At 35.4% G+C, this 20714-nt stretch overlaps 1 long non-coding RNA gene across 1 annotated transcript; it reads right to left on the reverse strand.

The window, feature by feature from the left end:
- Positions 1 to 15671: 15671 nt before the first annotated feature.
- Positions 15672 to 18800, reverse strand: LOC107059621 (uncharacterized). Its single transcript, XR_001472784.1, has 2 exons — positions 18727 to 18800; positions 15672 to 16137 (listed from the first exon to the last, which is right to left on the reverse strand). It is a non-coding gene; the product is annotated as an uncharacterized lncRNA (long non-coding RNA).
- Between the last annotated feature and the right edge of the window lie 1914 nt (positions 18801 to 20714).

Raw genomic sequence — 20714 nt, forward strand, 5'->3', positions numbered from 1 at the left:
CTTTTGGTGATTTAATTAAGTTAAAACCAAAACAAATAAAATCAGAGTTAATAAAAACAAACAATAAATAATCACGATTAAATAAATTAGGAGAGTAAGGGAGAAATTGAATTTGGGTCTTTTTGGGCCAAATACCCTGCAACTTTTGGGGTTTAACCCAATTCTCATTTTTGTATACATAAGTTGTATATCGGTATATATCAGATGTATATAACCCGTTTTTCTATTTTCCGAAACCTGTACATCAACTCCAAAGACTTGTTCTTCGATTTTTCACTGCTGGCTGACTCGACAAGAACAAGATTTGAGCCTCCTTGGCTAAAAAATGCAATGTACTGGGGAAATGGAGGAGTCCGGTGGACTAGGGGGAAGATTCATGCAAATGTAGAGAAGGAACAGACAGGAAAGTGCAACATATAATAATATATGACTACAAACTAACATTTAAACAATTAAGTTAGTAGACAAGTTATTGCAGATTTTAATCAACATATATAAAACAAGAAGAGCTAGCATAAATATAACCACAAACAAGACACAGACTTAAGAAAACAAATAGGAAGAGATTTATGAGTTAAACGAAAGAGGACACCAATGAGTATTTAATTTTAGAAAGATGGCTATTACCCATAATCTAGTCATAAATATTAACAACAAAACTAAAATACCACATAGAAGCAGGAAATAATTGAATTTCAAAAATAAAGAACTACTAACAATAAAATTTGCTTGACTTTTACACATGGATAAGGAAGACAAACCAACACTAACAACTTCTACAAAAGAGTAGGGGAAGAAATGAACATGTTTGTCATTTTCTCAAAGATACGAATCCAAACAGTAAGTTTATCATGCAACTAAATGATAAAGAATATTTTTCAAATTGAGCTAAACAAAGAAATTACAGAGCCAAAACATTTAGAGCTAAACTAAAAGCAATGTTAAAAGAACCAACACAAATTAAAACTTTCTAAGATATCAGATTGTAAGACCAAGGTTAGCAGCATAAACGAACTTGGCTCTCTCCAAGCATATTCGAAACTAAAACGACTCAAATTCTTATAGGTTAAAAGGTAATCCAAAGAAAAGACCCAAACAAGGACGTAAGACTGGCTTTAAGAGACTAGATAGCAACCTCAAACTTGAACAAGACAAGAGAACATCCATCACACTCTTCCATGGTCTTGACAAAAGAAAATAACGACAAATAAGTCTTAATCAGGAAACACGAATAGGCTGTGGAGAAACATACGATTAAGGTCATCAAGGTAGTTGAGATGAGAAACAACAAGCACACACATAACTCGATATCTCAATATGAACAAGACTTAACATAAGGCAAAAGAAGGAATAAAATGAACAAAAATCTTAAATTTTAATCCATATCTGTAATGCCACAACCTGTTATCAGCAAGAAGTAGCGTTTAGCTAAGTTCAAATGCCAAAACGACAAACTCATACTATCATCACGACTCAACTCCGAAACCATTTGAACCAGATCGTATAAAAAAAAATAAACACCAACGACTGCTATATAATCACGAATGAAGGAAAATTTCAACACATCAGAATATTATCTTGGAAACAAAAGAGGAAAAGAGCATCATAAAGGAGAAATAATTTTACCTATTCGAGGGCAGCGAATTGAGACGACGAGCTTAACCATGAAGAACTACCACCATTGTGAGCCGATTTCAATTAGCTCTGAAAAATAAAAACAACTTCAAATTCGAATAGAATAGACTGAAACTCTCTGTTTTTTTTTTCACTCTTTCAAGTTGTTCTCTCTGTATTTTTTTTTGTCTCTATAAATTATCTCCTATCAATTTCTCCCCCCTTTCAATGAAAAATAAGGAGGCTATTTATAGAGGGATGAAAGGGCAGATTTAGGGGGGAAATTCGTTGAGCAAAAATTCATAATCTTTTGAATTTCTTCCATTCTTTTCAAAGGCAAACAGTGGAAGAGATGGGTGATTTCTGAAAAAATGGGAAAAGGGAACGTCGATGTTGATGGGTCTGCGGATTTCTCGCCGAGTTTGTTGGGATTTTCTGGGTCGCGTCTGGAAGAAAAAAGAAGAAAACGCATACAGGGTTCTCAATTTCGTTGCTCGTTCACGCATTTCTGGGTCGAATTCTCACGTGAAGAAGAAGAGTGTTGGGGTCGGGTCGTCGTTGTATGTTGAATTGTTGGTGGATAATTGCTGGGTTTCTTTTGTGAGAAATGGAAGTGGGCCTCTAGGTTGATTTGGGGAATTAATCTGATGGGTATATGCTGGTTGTATTGCAATGTATGAGTTGTTAATTGGGTCAATGAAATCGGCCCAATTTGGTTGAAAGGTGAGCTGAATATTGAGGTTTGGAGTTCTGGAATTGGCCAAATGTATTGTAAATGTAGCCCATTAAAATTTAAGAAGTAGCCAAATTGAGTTGATTCAGCGAATTCGGCTAAAATTTAAATAGGATGAATTAATTTAATTAATTAACGAGCTTTTTAATCTTAATGAAATATAATAATTAATTTAATTACAAACTAATTAACTCAGAATTATAACTATAACTTAAGGTAAATTGATAAAATATTTAACTAAAAAATGTAAAATCTTTTGTGATGATTTTCAAAATATTAATAAAATATACTAATTGTATACATAACTATATAAAAACACGTATATTGTTTAAAAATTATAAAAATGATACAACTATTTAAAATAACTTGAAAACTATATTTTTGAAATTTTATAAAACTACCTATTTTAAAACATTTGAAATTGAAGAAACTCGATGATTAATATACAATGTAGAGGTCCAAAATTGGGTGTCAACAGTATTAACTGCCACATATGATGTCAAGTAAAAAATAGTGTTTAAAATATTTTGTTTTGATAAGTTCAGGGGTTCATATGACAAAGGAGCAAGTAGAATGGTTCATAATACAAACACATACAAGTATAAGGGTCCACCAGACCATTTCACCTAATAGTAGTAGTAGTAGTAGTAGTAATAGTAATAATAATCTTCTATCTATATATAATAGGAGAAGAAAAAGTGCCACATGGTAGCACCACAAAATTTAATTTTAAATATTTTAATGTGTGTTTGTTAGTTATTTTCAATTAAAATTTAAAATGTGAAAAAAGATTAAACGGATTTTTGTTTAGGATTAGAAATACTTGTTTCTATCCTTTTTATTTTAAAAATAATTAAATGTACCTTTAATAGTTGCATTTTAATTATTTTAAAATTTTGTATTTATTGCAAAATAAATAATCAGCAATTCTTTTAATTTGTTAAAAATGCAATCAATTATAAGAAGAAGAATGTTAAATATAAACTGTCAATTTGTTTTAAATGTGAAAGTTGAGAGTTTGAAATTTATTTAAATTATAATAACATTTATCAATTAAATTCGTTTTTTAAATATAAACAAAAATAAAAAAAGTTCCAAGCAGTTACAACAAAATATATTGAATGAGACACTGTAAATTTTAGCAGATCTTTAAAAAAAACATGAATGGTTTAAATTCATAAAAGAATTTAAAAAATAAATTTTAAATTTCAGTAAAATTGAAACACACATAAACAGTTTGCACATCTCTGTAACAACTGTGTTCACTGTTCACGGTAAAAAAAAACGGTTACAAAAGTGAAACTATTTATATATACTACAGTGATTAAGAAAATACACTAACTGCAGACCATTCTTTTAACTTTCTTTTGTATCACTTTTTGTTCTTCTTTTATCTTATCTTATTTATATTGTCGTTGTTCTTTATTTTTGTTAAAATTGTTCAATTTAAATGTTAATCTCTATATTATTTTTAGTGTGCGTGTGTCGAATTCAAAATTTGAGATTTTAATATTAGGAAGGTAAGTATTTATAAATTTTTATTTTAGGATTTAACAAGTTTGTTCACTGTATTAATTCATGTCTCTTTTTTTTTTAATGTTGATTTTCAATCTTAGCACAAGATAAATTAGTAATGATCACAAATTTGATACAAAATTTTAACATATGGTTTTATTTGATTATAATTCTTTTTTATAGATACAAACCCCTCTTTTATGAAAATTAAAAGGAATTATTATATGTATAATGTGAAATCATGAAATGCTTGATTATGTTTATCAAGACTTGTACCAATAAGAGGTTTAACATCAGTCCTCTAATAAGTATTTTGGCTTAATTAATTGTGCAGATATAATATTTGTGTTTAAGTAAAATTTTACTTGCTTTTTCCGTATTCCTTTTAAAAAAATCACAAAAATTAATTACTATTGGTTTCTTTTTGTATGTTGTTTAGAGCATCGAAATTTCTTTTAGTTTCTTTTTGTATAAGGTAATATTTACACTTAAAGGAATAGCCAATGATATCAAGTTAATAAATAATATTTAAAAAATTGAAATAATTATATAATGTAACAACAATGTGCAAAAATCAATTTTTCTTTTGATAATATTAAAAGGTTATGCGCATGACATTAAACAAAAATATTATTTTTATAAGTAATGACAATTTTTTTTTTAAAAACTAACATCAATGCACTTAGTAATTTTACAACAAGGTAAAAACAAAAGAATAAAAAATAAAAAAAACAAATAGAATTAACTATTTTATTAGAAAATATATTTAGAAATGCCATGATACAAAATAAATAAAAAGTAAAATAGATAACGAAAATGTCACGTCCCAGACCGTCGTGATTGACACCCACACTAACCCATCCGGTGGGATAACAATTACTACAACACTTCTAACAAATTTTACGAGAATTAAGGCATTTATAGATACCGAAGCATATTTAAATGCAGAAATAAACTGGAGTTCCCATAAACTCTGAAAGTTTTGACAAACTATTACTAAACATTTGCGGAAACAACGCCTAGAACTTGAAAGTCAATGTACCAAAACATATAAAGTACAACAAGTCTAAGAAAAAGTGTACAACCCCAACCAAACATAGGCATATCTAGAGTACTAATCTAAGTCCGAAGAAAATGGACTAAGTTAAAGAAGAACTCATGGCAGCCTGGAAGAACTGGCTCACCCTTGAATTCGGTCTCAATCATTGATCTCCTAGCTGAGGTCTATCAATAGCCGCTTGAAGATGCCCTGTACTCAACAAAGAACGAGCAAGTGCAGTATCAAACATGACATGTACAGAATATATCCACAGTTATCATTTCAAGAGCAATGCACAAATCCACATTCTCAATAACAAGTAAATATGACAATTCAATGGTCCTCTTATGGAACCCATACCCAAACTGTTAGTGTGCCGGAACGTGGCATCCGATCCCAATTAGTGTGCTAAAATGTGACACCCGATCCAACATATATGCCGGAACGTGACACCCAATCCAATATATGTGTCAGAACGTGATACCTGATCCAATCAACACAATCACATTCACACTCATAATGTACATACTCATAATCATACAATCAAGTGTTGATTCATGACATACAATTGGTTATTCATATTCATTTGATTAGGTTTGATCAACAACGCTACATTCACATACATACATGCATTACAATGAAGAAATTACCAACATACATCATACAAAACATGAAATCAAACCATCACCTACCTCGAAACCAAGCTTGAATCCCCCTAAGGCACTTGAATCTTCCCTTTTCAGATTCTTTCTGCTTTTTCGTGGTCTAAAACAATAAATTAATGCAAGGATCAATAAATGAGGCCTAATTACCCGGATTACAATCGAAATCACAAACCCTATGCCAAACCCATGATCCTAAGGTGTAGCTAGGGCTTTTCCCCCACCATCAATTCAGTCCAAAACCCTCCCCCAATAATAATTTCCCATGAAACTAAGTTCTAAGGATCGAAAAACGGAATAGGGAAGTAAAATCCTTACCTTTAACACCAAAAGTCGTGGAAAAATGTCAAGAAATCGCCTGGGGTCGTCTCTTAGATCTCAAGAACGAAACATGTAGAAAAATAACATTTTTGGGGTTTTTCCCCAACTTAATTCGCGACCAAGCCGCTACGGTGGACTCCATCCTGCCACAGCGTTCTCGCCTTGGCGGTAATACTCTCGCCACAACGTCTTACACGGAGACAGAGTCAGAATTTGAGTTCCAAACCCACATTTCACAATACCCTTCAACTCATGACATTCAAAAACTACCCGTTCACGCTAAGGTCAGTTTCGAGAGTTCTACTTGCTCGAATTCGATTCCGTAAAGTCGTACGGGTTCCTTAATGTCTTAACTATCCATTCATGTGATCAGATTCATTATTCAATCTATCATTCATTACCAGATTTTTCAAGACTTCGAAAGACTCAGATTTCGTCCAAATTTGGACTAGGCTAGGAATTTTCAAGATATGACAAAAAGTTTTTCTGGCCCCAATTCTTTCCCCATTGGATTTTCTATAACGACGGGAACAAGTCATTGCAATAGATACCAATTTATCCATCAGTCTTCCCCGAGTGACAAACTAGGAAAAATGGGCTAAAGTAAGATTAGAGTAGTATCTGAATTGCCGAATAACTGGGGATACTTGTCTCGCATGTCCTTTTCAGTTTCTCAAGTAGCTTCCTCAACCGAACGATGCTTCCATTGAACTTTCACAAACTTAATCTCCATAGTCCTCAGCTTCCGAACATCACGATCAAGAATTGCAATCGGTTCCTCCTCATACTGAAGGTCCATGTCTAACAACACTGAGTCCCACTTTATAATGTAATCTTTGTCCCCATGATACTTCTTCAACATGGACACATGAAACACTGGATGAACTCCAGATAAGCTAGATGGTAAAGCCAATCTATAAGCCACTAGCCCTACACTGTCAATAATCTCAAATGGGTCAATGTATCGAGGACTAAGCTTACCCTTCTTACCGAATCTCATAACCCCCTTTATGGGTGATACTTTTAGAAGAACTTGTTCACCAGCCTGAAATGTCATGTCCCTTACTTTATGGTCTGCATAGTTTTTTCTGTCGACTTTGGGTTGCTAGGAGCTTAGCTTGGATGCTTCTTACCTTATCCTGAGCATTCTTCACCAAGTCAACCCCCAACGGTTTCATATCTCTGGCCTCAAACCATCCTATGGGTGATCTACATCCCCTCCCATAAAGTGCCTCGAACGATGCCATGTCAATGCTGGAGTGGTAACTGTTATTATAGGAAAATTCACACAACGGTAGGAACTTATCCCAATGTCCTCCAAAATCAATCACACATGCCCTCAACATGTCCTCTAACACTTGAATGGTCCTCTCTGACTGTCCGTGTGTTTGTGGATGAAAGGCTGTGCTAAAAGTTAGTTCAGTGCCCAATTCGTCATTTAATTTTCTCCAAAACTTGGGATTGAACTGCGTACCACGGTCTGAGATGATAGAAAGGGGCACCCCGTGCAGCCTCACTATCTCCTTCACATAAACCTTAGCCAACTGCTGAGCATTATAGTCTATTCTGACTGGAATAAAATGAGATGACTTAGTCAATCTGTCAACCACTACCCATATAGAATCAAACTTTCCCAATGTCTTGGGGAGACTAACCACAAAGTCTTTCCCCCTTCCATTCCAAAATTGGCATTCTCTGAAGCAAACCTGCAGGTTTTTGTTGCTCATACTTTTCCTGTTGGCAGTTTTGGCACTTAGACACATACTCAGCTATGTCTTTTTTCATGCCAGGCCACCAATAAAGTCGTTTCAAGTCTCGGTACATCTTGGTCACACTCGGATGAATAGAATATCGCGAACCATGAGATTCTGTCAATAATTTCTGAATCAATTCATCTACTCGAGGAACACAAATTCTTCCTTTAAAATTGAGCATACCCCCCGCATCGAGAGTTGTATCTTGTGCCTTGCCAGACACTGTTTTCCTTCTAAGCTCATTCAAATTGTCATCCTCAAACTGTTTAGCCTTGATCTCCTCAATGAATGTGGCCCTCACCTTAATGCTACCTAACACCCCACCTTTTTCTGAGATGCCCAACTGCATGAACTTAGATTACAAGGTTTGAATTTCCTTAGCCAAAGGTCGCTTGGATACATTCAAGAAAGCTAGACTACCCATACTTATCGCCTTTCGGCTCAAAGCATTTGCCACCATATTAGCCTTACCCGGATGGTATAGGTTGGTGACATCATAATCCTTAAGTAACTCCATCAACCTTCGTTATCTCAAATTCACATCCTTTTGAGTGAATACATGTTGTAGACTATGATGATCAGTAAATACCTCACACTTGACACCATAAATATAATGCCCCAAAATCTAAGTGCAAACATTACCGCTGCCAACTCTAAATCATGTGTTGGGTAATTCCTCTCATGCATCTTCAACTGCCGCGATGCATAAGCTATAACATTCTTATCCTGCATCAACACAATACCCAAACCCAAATGCAAAGCATGACAATAAACAATGAAATCTTTACCTTCCACCGGTAGTGCTAGAATAGGTGTTGTGGTTAGAAGAGTCTTGAGCTTTTGGAAGCTCTCTTCACACTTGTCAGTCCACTTGAAAGGTACCTCAATTTTTGTAAGCCTTGTCAAATGCGTGGCGATAGAAGCAAAATTCTTCACGAAACTTTGATAATAGCTAGCGAGGCCTACAAAACTCCTAACTTCAGTCACAAGCTAGGCCAGACCCAATTCTTAACCACTTCAATCTTTTGGGGATCTACTATTACCCCTTCCCTTGAAACTACATGCCCCAAAAAGGCAATTGAAGTCAACCAGAACTCACACTTAGAGAATTTAGCAAACAACTTTTGTCTCCCAAGAACACCTAGAACAATACGAAGATAGTCAGCATGCTCTTCCTTACTCTTTGAATAAACCAAAATGTCATCAATGAAAACAATAACAAACGAATCCAGGAATTGTTTGAACACACCATTCATCAAACTCATGAAAGTTGTAGGCACATTTGTCAACCCAAACGACATCACAAGAAACTCATAGTGCCCATAGCGGGTTCTGAACGCCGTCTTTGGTACATCCTAATGCCTAATCTTTAACTAATGGTAACCAAGCCTTAGATCAATCTTATAGAGAACTGATGCACTTTGCAACTGGTAAAAAAGATTGTCTATTCGAGGCAACATATACTTATTTCGAATGGTAACCCTATTTAATTGCCGGTAGTCTATGCACTTCCTCATACTACCATCATTTTTCTTAACAAACAAGACAGGAGCACCCCATGGGGAAGCATTAGGACGAATGAAACCTTTATCGATAAGTTCCTTAATTTGAGCATTAAGCTATCTTAACTCCACCAGAGCCGTGCGATAAGGAGGAATGGAGATGGGGCGGGTACCAGGTTCTAAGTCAATGCATAAATCTATGTCTCTATCCGAAAGCATACCATGCAAATTGGTAGGAAACACTTCTCTAAATTTTGACACCACATGAATAGACTCAATAGAGGGAGACTCTACCTCAACATCCCGAATTTGAGCCAAATATGCCAAATACCCCTTCCCAACCAATTTTCTAGTCCGAATGGAGGATATGACCTTAGCTCGCTTAGGGTTGTACACCCCTTCCCACTCAAACTTTTCCTTACCAGGGATCTCTAGAGTCACAAATTTCGTATTAAAATTTAACACAACATAATGGGAGGACAACAAAGTCATGCCTAAAATTATATCAAAATCTGACATATCCAAAATAACCAAATCATCCCAAGTCCGAAAACTATAAACAAGATAGGGCAAGCACGATACACATGGGTGACTATGAATGACTCTCCAACTGGGGTAGAAATATGGATGGAGACATAAAGTATATCACAAATCATATCAAAACCTAAGGCAAACTGAGTTGATACATATGAATAAGTAGAACCCGGATCAAATAAAACAGTAGCCATCCGGTCACAGACAAGAATAGTACTTGTGATCACTGCATTAGATGCCTCAGCCTCGGTTTTGCCCGAAAAGGCATAACACTGAGTCTGTCATCTTGATGGGCGACCTCCTTACCTGGTTGCACTGCTCCCCTACCTGCCTCACCATTTCCCTGGCCTCCACGGTCTCGCTGATATCCTCATCACTTACCTTGTAGACTCCCTCTACCATTATTAATGTTGCCCGCGGGTACCACTGCTCTAGTCTGCTGCCGCGCGGATTCCAATATGTGCGATTTGGGATAATCTCTCCTCATATGCCCAGGTTCCCCACAATTATAAGAAGTACTATCAAAAGATGGTCTACCGCTAGCCGAAGACGCGACTCCCTAGCTATCCCGAATAAAATTCTGTTGTGGAGTTCCCGAGTAACTACCTGTAGAAGCGGGCATGGCGGACTGAGTTGGCCTACCTGAATCTCTAGAGTAAGAACCCTGAAAGTTACCTGTGCTCTTGGCTTTCTTAGCCAAAGCCTTAACCTGCCCATCACGTCTAACTCCCTCTACTTTCTTCACAAAGTCGGTCATCTCATTAAAGCTTTTGCCTGCAGAAGTCATGTGAATAGACAATACCTGAAGTTTCGGGTTCAATCCTTTGACAAATAGGTGAATCACCTCCTCCTCAGTAGTTAACAATTGTGTAGCATATCTAGACAAGCCATGGAACTTAGCCTCATAAGCAGCTACAGTCCTACCACCTTGCTCCAAAGCCATGAACTCATCCTTCTTGCGATCTCTCAAAGTCCGGGGCACATACTTTCAAAAAACAGAGCATAAAACTGTGTCCAAGTGAGTGGGGGTAAAGCTGACGATCTGCATTCCACATAAGCTCTCCACCACTACTTAGCCTCACAATGAAGCTGGAAAGTCACAAACTCTACTCCATGTTGATAGACATTACCCAACTTATGCAACCTCTCATAACAATCCAAGATGAACTCATAGGTGTCTTCACTCTCAGAACCATGGAACACAAGCGGCTTCGATTTCAGAAACTTAGTCAGTAGCTCATGCTCATTACCAGTCATCACCGAACCCAATAGGGGACGGAAAAAGGCATTAGTGCCTACAGTTCCACCCACCTTGGGAATAGTGACAATAATATGGAGGGTTGGTGGGAGTTTGAGTTGCTTGAACTGAGGGAAGACCTCTAGGACCAACCAATCCTTTCAGAAAAGTCATAATCTGTTCAGCTACCACCGGATCCAAGAGAGGAATACCTGTAGTTTTGGCCTCCACCTCTTCCTCTTGTCCAACATCCTTCTCATTTTCAACCTTCACATTCTCCTCTATCTCTTTATAATGCGCAAGAGGATCCTAATTTCTGGGAGCATTCTCAACCGGAACTCCACCCCTAGCGGGTGCTACCCTTCCACGACCTATACCCCTTGCTCTTCCTATAACCCTGTCTCGACCACGACCTCTTGCTGTGGACTCCTAAGTGGGCTCATTGACGGCAGCTACGAGCCTGACGCCATTGAAGCGATTGTTAACCATCTGCAGACAGAAGAGTGAAGGAGGTTAGATACCAATTTGGATCACCAGATACCAATTGGAATCAAGTTACAGTATAAAAGGAGACAAGAGAGAACATAGAGATTTCTTAAAGTCCTATAACCTCTCGAACAAAAGTACAGACGTCTCCGTACCGTTCCGCAAGACTCTACTAGACTTGTTTTGGTACACCGAGATCAACGAACCTGGGGCTCTGATACCAATTTTGTCATGTCCCTAACCATCGTGATTGACAACCACACTAAACCTTCAGTGAGAGCACCATTACTACAACCCATCTAACAAATATTATGAGAATTAAGGCATTTAAAGATACAGAAGCAGGTCTAAATGCAAAAATAAACTGGAGTTTCCATAAACTCTGAAAGCTTAACAAACTATTACTAAACATTTGCGGAAACAACACCTAGAACCTGAAAGTCAATGTACTAAAACATCTAAAGTGCAACAAGTCTAAGAAAAATGGTACAACCCCAACCAAACATAGGCATATCTGGAGTACTAATATAAGTTCGAAGAAAATGGACTAAGCAAAAGAAGAACTCATGGAAGCCTGGAAGAACTGGCTCATCCTTGAATTCGGTATCAATCACTGATCTCCTAGCTGAGGTCTATCAATAGCCGTGTGAAGATGCCCTATACTCAACAAAGAACGAGCAAGTGCAGTATCAGTACACAACCACAGTGTACTGGTAGGATCACGCGGCTATTCCCATAAGTGAAACATATATAAGCAGTCACAACATAGTAAACATGACATGTACAGAATATATCCATAGTTATCATTTCAAGAGCAATGCACAAATCCACATTCTCAATAACAAGTAAATCTGAAAATTCAATGGTCCTCTCATGGAACCCATACCCAAACTGTTAGTGTACTGGAACGTGGCACCCGATCCCAATTAGTGTGCCGGAATGTGACACCCGATCCAATATATGTGCCGTAACATGACACCCGATCCAATATATGTGTCAGAACGTGACACCCTATCCAATCAACACAACCACAATCACATTCACACTCATAATGTACATACTCGTAGTCATACAATTAAGTGTTGATTCATTGCATACAATTGGTTATTTATACTCATTTCATTAGGTTTGATCAACAATGCTACATTCACATACATACATGCATTACAATGAAGCAATTACCAACATACATCACACAAAACATGAAATCAAACCATCACCTACCTCGAAACCAAGCTTGAACCCCCCTAAGGCACTTGAATCTTCCCTTTCTGGATTCTTTCTGTTTGTTCGTGGACTAAAACAACAAATTAATGCAAGGATCAATAAACGAGGCCGAATTACCCAGATTACAATCGAAATCACCAACCCTAGTCCAAAGACATGATCCTAAGGTGCAGCTAGGGCTTTTCCACCACCATCAATCCAGTCCAACTCCACCCCCCCCCCAATATTCATTTCTCATGAATCTAAGTTCTACGGATCGAAAAACAGATTAGGGGAGTAAAATTTACCTTTAGCACCAAAAGTCATAGAAAACTGTCAAGAAATTGCCTGGGGCCATCTCTTAGCTCTCAAGAACGAAACCTGCAGAAAAATAATGTTTTTGGGGTTTTCCCTTGACTTAATTTGCGACTGAGCCGCTACGGCGGACCCTATCCCGCCACAGCGACCCCGCCATATCGGAATAATCTTGCCACAACAGCTAACACGGAGATAAAGAGTCGAAATTTGAGTTCCAAACCCCCATTTGACAGCACCCTTCAACTCATGACATTCAAAAACTACCCGTTCATGCTAAGGTCAGTCGGGAGTTCTACTCCCCGAATTCGATTCTGTAAAGTCGTACGGGTTCCTTAACGTCTTAGCTATTCATTCATGTGATCAAATTCATTATTGAATCTCTCATTCATTACCAGATTTCCATAGACTTCGAAAGACTCAGATTTCATCCAAATCTGGACTAGGCTAGAAATTTCTAAGATACTACAAAAAGTTTTTTGGTCCCAATTCTTTCCCTGTTGGCTTTTCTATAACGACGGAAATAAATCGCTACAGAAAAAAGGAAGAAAAAGAAAATGTTGATAAAGGGATATTTAAAATACGTGGGTAAAATTTAAGAAAAAAAAGAAGATAAAGATAAAAAAAAGAAACTAGCAATCATCCCTAAATTCTGTCACCTAATTACGTAACTACCTTAATCTCTTAAAACTTAACTATATATTTTAATCTTCTTTCTATACAATAGGAAAGACAAAAGTGTCATGTAACATCATCACAAAAATAATTAAATTTTTGAGTTTGAAAAAATAATTAAATGTTTAGAATCTGAAAAAAAAGTGTCATCAACATAAATGTTTTCAAATTATCATATTTTAAAAAGAATAAATTTAAAAATTAAAATATTATAAATTTGTACTTTGCAAAATAGTATCACATGTCATCATCAAAATAATTCTTAAATTTTTAGTTTGAATATCTTTTAAAAAATATTTATCTCCAAAAAATATATTTTTAATTTGATAAATAATTATGTAAGAATTTGTAACATAAAACTGTCAAAAACAAAAACTTATAGTTATATATTATTAATAGTTTGCAATATTTTTCAAAAATTTAAATTTATTAATAGAAAAAATACAAAGAAATTACAAAACATCTAATGTACGTAGTCTACAATTTGATATTCTAGCGATTCAAACCATATAGTGTGATGCATAGCATTATCATGATCATAAGACTTTTCTTATTTATATTTTACTTTAATTTAACGACTAATTTATTAAAAATATTTATTATTCTAACAAGAGGATAATATGAATAAGAGTATTTATGATTTTGAAAAATTTAAAAATATATAAAATAAATGATGCTAAACATTATTATTGTCAATTTTAGACAATGAACTAATCTTATATTGATTTATTTACACAAATATGCTATAATAACAATCAAGATGCTAAATGTTAACATTATTTCAAATAAAATTTACTATATTATCTTATAATAAGTTAAATTTGAAATTGTCAACAAATCAATATTTATTATTATATTTATCAATAAAATGTGCAACGCGCGGGTACGCGTACTAGTAATAATAATAATAATAAAAAAAAAACAAAAAATTAAAAAAAAAAAAAACAAAAATAATAATAATAATAATATACTAATAAAAATACTTAGTAATAATAGTAATAATAATAATAATAATAAAAATAATAATAAAAATACTTAGTAATAATAATAATAATAAAAATACTTAGTAATAATAATAATAATAAATTACAAAAAATAATAATAATAAAAGTAAAATTATTAAACACTCTCCATATGATTTATTTTATTGAATCTCTTATTGAAAAGATACTTTACAATTGATATTAAATGTCATTGAGTATTTTTGGTTTAACATTTAGGTTGTCTAAAAAACAATCTTACATAAACAATATAATTACGTAATTTTTCTAATTTTATTGATTTTTCATTCACAAAAATTTTAAGTTGAAAATAATGATCATCTCATTGCATTTTTGAGGACCATAAAAATGCAAATAATAAATAAATATGAGTACAAGAAATATCAGGTACGTAGAAGTAAAAGAAAAGAAAAGAAAAAACAAAATCAAGAAACAATCAATTATCAGGAATTCAAGTCTTGTGTTAATTTTTCTAGTCATCTTCTAAAGTCTAAAATTGAAATCAAGATAAAGTCTAAAATTGAAATCAAGATTTTTAAAAAATAAATAATAAAAGTTAGGCATTAAGCCCTTTATTAAAATGGGTTATGTACAAGACCAGGCCCAAAAGTGGCCTGGCCTAAAAAATTAAAAACAATACAACACTTAAACATTAGCATCAAATTAGGAAAGTGACTGGAAGTCATCTTCCTTGGTGCTTTGCTCAAACATTGTTGGTGGCTTGTCAATTTGCTCTCTATTGTTGATGGTTGCACTACGTTTCCTCATGTAACAACTTGCTGCTTCACCATTAATGAAGCTTATCAACTCAACTCGGCTGTTGATAGATCGATTCACAGGTAATCATCTAAACTCTTATTAGCTGCACAAATGAGTCGATGTACTTCTCTGTCTCCTTATGTATTGTTTTAGCATCGTGGATTTGCTATCGTCACCATTATAGAGTTAGTTCGTTCTTTGTTCTTTTTTTTTTTTAGATTTTAATCTCGATGGGTTGAACCCCAAGTGGAGTTAATACCACCATCGATATCTAGATCTATAAAAAAAAATAAAAAAATTGAACTATTATTTTTGAAGGTGAATCCGCTCATTGGTACTGGTTACAAAGATTGCTTTAGCTGCTGTGATTCTTATCAGATGTGTTATGGTCTCAGGTACATTGTTTGCTCATATTTCAATACTCTTCAATTGTACTGATTCTTGTAGTACTTGAATTGCTATAACCTGCAGATGATATTTAATCACTAAGCACCAAGATTAATGTGTCTTGGTTTTATATCATTTGAAACACCTCAATCTCTCACCAGGTGCATGATAAGTTTAACCAACAGAACTTAGTTCAGACAACATTATGTACTTAGTCAATTAGTATCATCTGGCAGATTTTAGAATTTCAAGAAAAACCTGATTCTGCACTGTTAAGACCATGATTAGATTGTTGTGCATTTCCTTATCCTCAATTGTGGCGTGCTCTATTTATCCAAATTAATAATCTTCTTTGCTGTGCTTGGCATTTCCTGGAAAGTTTTGAATTCAAAGTTACCTGCAAAATGAAAAACCATGTTAGCTAAATAGTCCGCAAGAGTATTCCCCTCCCTCAAGGAGTGTTGTACTCTTGTTGTAATGGACTCCATCATTTTCCTTATAGAATTGACCTCCAATGTCACATTCCAAGGAATTTTCCATAGACCATTGATTATGTTCACTGCTGCAAGAGAGTCAGATTCTACAATTAACTTTGGAATATGATTTTCCAAACAAAATTGTAAGCCTGATCTTATAGCAATCATTTCAGCCACCAAATTAGTAGAATTAGGAAGCATGTTTCCTTGTGCACCAATTATATCCCCATGATGGTTTCTGACACAAAACGCAGCAGAACTTGGGCCTGGGTTACCTCTAGATGCCCCATCAGTGTTGCATTTCCACCACCCACAAGGTGGTGGAGACCATCTAACCCATTTAGTCTCGAACTTGGGTCTGAAACCCTCCATGGCAGGAACTATTTGAGGCTAGGTGTTTGGAGTTTGTTCAAGACCAAATTTACTTCTAAGCAGCTTCTGGACCATATAATTAATGTCCCAAATCAACTTGTTGGTATTATATGACCCTCCATGGAGGACTGAGTTCCTCCTTTTCCATAGGAACCACAAAATTATGGTAGGTACTGCCTGAAAAATGTACTTTTGCATAGGGTTCACCTTAGTTGTCCACCATATGTCCATAGTTTGCTTGATTTGTATCCAGGGTCCTAATAAACCTGCAGCATTAGAATAGTGTTGCCATACCTCCATAGCTATTTCGCCCTTTAGGAACAGATGTTCCAATGTTTCCTTTTCTGGTGTAACACAACAACTACAAAGTTCTGACAAATTTGGATTCCAAAGAGCTAAAACAGCTGCTACTGGTACCCTGTTTTTCCAAACCCTCCGACCAAAGAAAGATATTTTTAAAGGGATTTCCTTCATCCATATCTTCTCGAAATGTACATTTACATCATCTCTTCTTCTTAGTATATCCTATACACTCTTTATAGTGAATTTGCTAGTGCTTGTTTTAATCCACCATGTTCTATCCCCCTCCTCATTCTGTCTCACACGATCTAAATGACTTTTAACATTCTCAATGATATTATTAGGAATGTGTTGTTGCATGCTCTCATAGTCCCAGCCTGTATTCTGCATAAAAACTTCAATGTCCACCAAAGAGTGACAAGTTTGTACTTCTGTTTGATGTTTATATAATGGCCCAAGTTGGGTCCAATTATCATACCAAACTGATGAAGTACCTCTCTTAGGTTCCCACCACAAATATTGTTCAACTGCATCCCTATTTTGCAACATATATTTCCAAGCCTGAGATCCTCCCTTCCATTGAACAAGGGTTGGAATTTGTTTCTTACAATATTTATTCCACATGAAATTAGTCCAAGTAGAATTTTGTGTCCTGAATCTCCATCATAGTTTGGCATGCATGGCCTTTGACACTTCAAACAGAGATTTGAACCCCAAGCCCCCTTCATTCTTTGGTAAGCACACTTTCTCCCAAGCAGCCCAGTGTTTGCTCTTACCCTCAACCTTATTGCTCCAAAAAAACTTAGCAAAAATTTTGTGAAGCTCTTTCATCACACAATTAGGTGGTACAACAACAGAGAGGACATGAATAGGGACACTTTGTAGAACACCAGAAATAACCACCTCCTTTCCACCATACGAGAGCATCTGACCTTTCCAAGCCTGTAATTTAGATTTCACCTTCTGGATAAGCTCGGCATAGTGTGCCTTCCTTTTTCTAGCATGAGTGATAGGGCATCCCAGATACTTCAATGGGAATTAGCGACTAGACATGCCAGTGCACTCTTCCACTAGTTGTTTTTCTGTAGCTGCTGCATTTTTGGTGCATATATAAAGCACTTTTCTCCTTATTGATTTTCTGACCTGATTCCTCTTCATATGCCTGCAAAACTGAGTTTATCTTCTCCAAAGAATATCTGTTAGCTGAAGCAAATATAATAGTATCATCTGCATAGGCTAGGTGATTTATAGGAGTGCTCCACTTAGGCATGCCATAACCCACATACGAATCATCCTCAAATAAAGCATTTAAGGATCTAGAGAGAACTTCAGCTGATAGTATAAATAGAGCAGGAGATAAGGGATCCCCTTGCTTAACCCCTCTAGTGGAGTGAAAGAATCCATGGGATTGTCCATTAACCAATACTGAGTACCAATTATTAGATAATAATCTCCAGATTAGGTCCACAAACATTTCTGAAAAACCCATTCTCCTTAGGACTTTCATCAGGAAAAACCAAGATACCCTGTCATATGCCTTTGACATATCAAGTTTCAGCACCACATTTGTTAGCTTACCTCTTTTTCTAATATCAGTAACTATCTCTTGTGTGAGTAGGATGGTTTCATGATACTTCTACCATTCACAAATCCCGATTGATTATAAGATATTAGTTTAGGCAAGTATTTCTCAATTCTATCATGCACAATCCTTGATATTATCTTGTTGATGAAGTTGCTCAAACTAATCGGCCTCAAATCAGTGAAAGAATGGATCTGTTCTTTTTTGGGCAACAAAACTAGATTGGTGTGAGTAATAGATTTAGGAAGAGAGTTACCTTTGAAGAATTCTTGCACCATTTTAAGAACATCATTCCCAACCACCTCCCAGCAAGTTTGATAAAATCTACCAGATAAAACCTTTTGTAAGTGGATTCGACACATTATTCTTAGACATTACATAGTTAATCGTGATAATTCCACTAGAGAGTAGTTGTCTAATAGAGTTGTGTCTTTGACGTATGTGACGAGACTTGCCGTTATACATAACGCTTCTATCCCTTCCTATTGCAGCTTGACTATCGCAATGTATGCATATAAGGGTCATTGGTTTGGGCCAAAATGGAATATCTTCTAAGAAATTCCAGAGTCATTCTACTTTTTCACCTGCCTTGTCTAAGACGATGAATTCAGACTCCATTATAGAGCGAGCTATACATGTTTGTTTGGATGATTTAGAAGATATTCCTCCTCCACCAATAGTGAAAACATAACCACTCGTGGATTTAGTTTCAGTTACCCAGTAATCCAATTTGCATCACTATATCCTTTAACAACTGTTGGATATTTGTTGTAATGCAAAGCATAGTTTTAGTGTCATCTAAGTTCCCCAAAACCCTCTTTATTGCCATCCAATGAGTTTGATTGAGATTACTTGTGTATTAACTTAGTTTAATTATAATGCAGGCTATTTTTGGTCGTGTACAGTTCATGACGTATATCAAACTTCCAAATACTCTGGCATAATCCAATTGAGTCTTGCTTTCACCTTTATTCTTAACAAGATTATGGTTCACATCAATTGGTATCTTTGCCCTTTTGAAATTCAAGTACTTGAACTTTTCAAGTACCTTTCGAATATAATGAGATTGAGATAATGCTAGACCGTGAGGAGTTTTATGAATCTTAATTCCCAATATCAAATTGGTAACTCCTAGATCTTTCATACCAAACTTACAAACGAGCATACACTTAGTAGCTTTTACAATAGTAATGTCCTTGTTCATTAACAACATGTCATCTACATATGGCATACAATGACCCTTGATTTGGAACATCTTTAATGTAAACACATTGATCACATTCATTGATCTTAAATCAATTTGCCAATATGGTTCGATCAAACTTTGCATGCCATTGTTTCAATGCTTGTTTAGTCCATAGAGTGACTTAACAAGTTTGCATACTTTCTTTTCTTTACCAGGAACTATGAGGGTCTGTTCCATGTAAATCTCTTCCTCCATCTCTCCATTTAAGAAGGCGGTTTTCACATCCGTTTGATGGATATCAAGACCGTATACTGCATCTAGGAAAATTAACATCCGAACTGATGTAATCCTAGTCACTGGAGAGTATGTATCAAAATAATCAAGACCTTCTTTCTATCTAAAGCCTTTGACAACAAGTCTTGCTTTGTATTTGTCAGTAGTTCCATCATCTTTCATCTTCTATTAAAAATCCATTTCAAACCCCAAAGGTTTGTTTCCTGGAGTTAGATCAACCAACTCCCAAGTATGATTGCTTAAGATTGCCTCAATCTCACTATTGACAGCTTCCTTTCAAAAGGTTCAGTCTGTAGAAAACATAGCTTCTTTGAATATTTGAGGCTCACTTTCAAGAAGGAATGTTACAAGATTAGATACAAATAAAGTAGTTGTCCTTTGATGTTTACTGCGCCTTGGACTATTCATTAGGTACATTCTCTTTTGGTTGTTCTCAAGGTCGCTTAGACCCTCTACTAGATAACTCAAGTCTAGTTTTATACGGTTAGATATGTTAAATAATTCAGCATTATCTGATTCCATTACCGTATTGTCATGAATATCCAGATGATCGAACTTATGAACCAAAAATCGACATGCCTTACTATTTGTGGCATATCTAATGAATAAACAATCCATAGTCTTAGGTCATATTTTGACCCTCTTAGGTATAGGAACATGGACATTGGCTAGACACCCCCACAATTTAAAATATTTCAAGTTGGATTTTCTATCTTTCCATTTCTTATATGGAATAACATGTGTCTTGCTGTGAGGCACTCTAT

This window comes from Solanum tuberosum, unplaced genomic scaffold (genome assembly GCF_000226075.1).
Source record: "Solanum tuberosum cultivar DM 1-3 516 R44 unplaced genomic scaffold, SolTub_3.0 scf00029, whole genome shotgun sequence".
Lineage (NCBI taxonomy): Eukaryota > Viridiplantae > Streptophyta > Magnoliopsida > Solanales > Solanaceae > Solanum > Solanum tuberosum.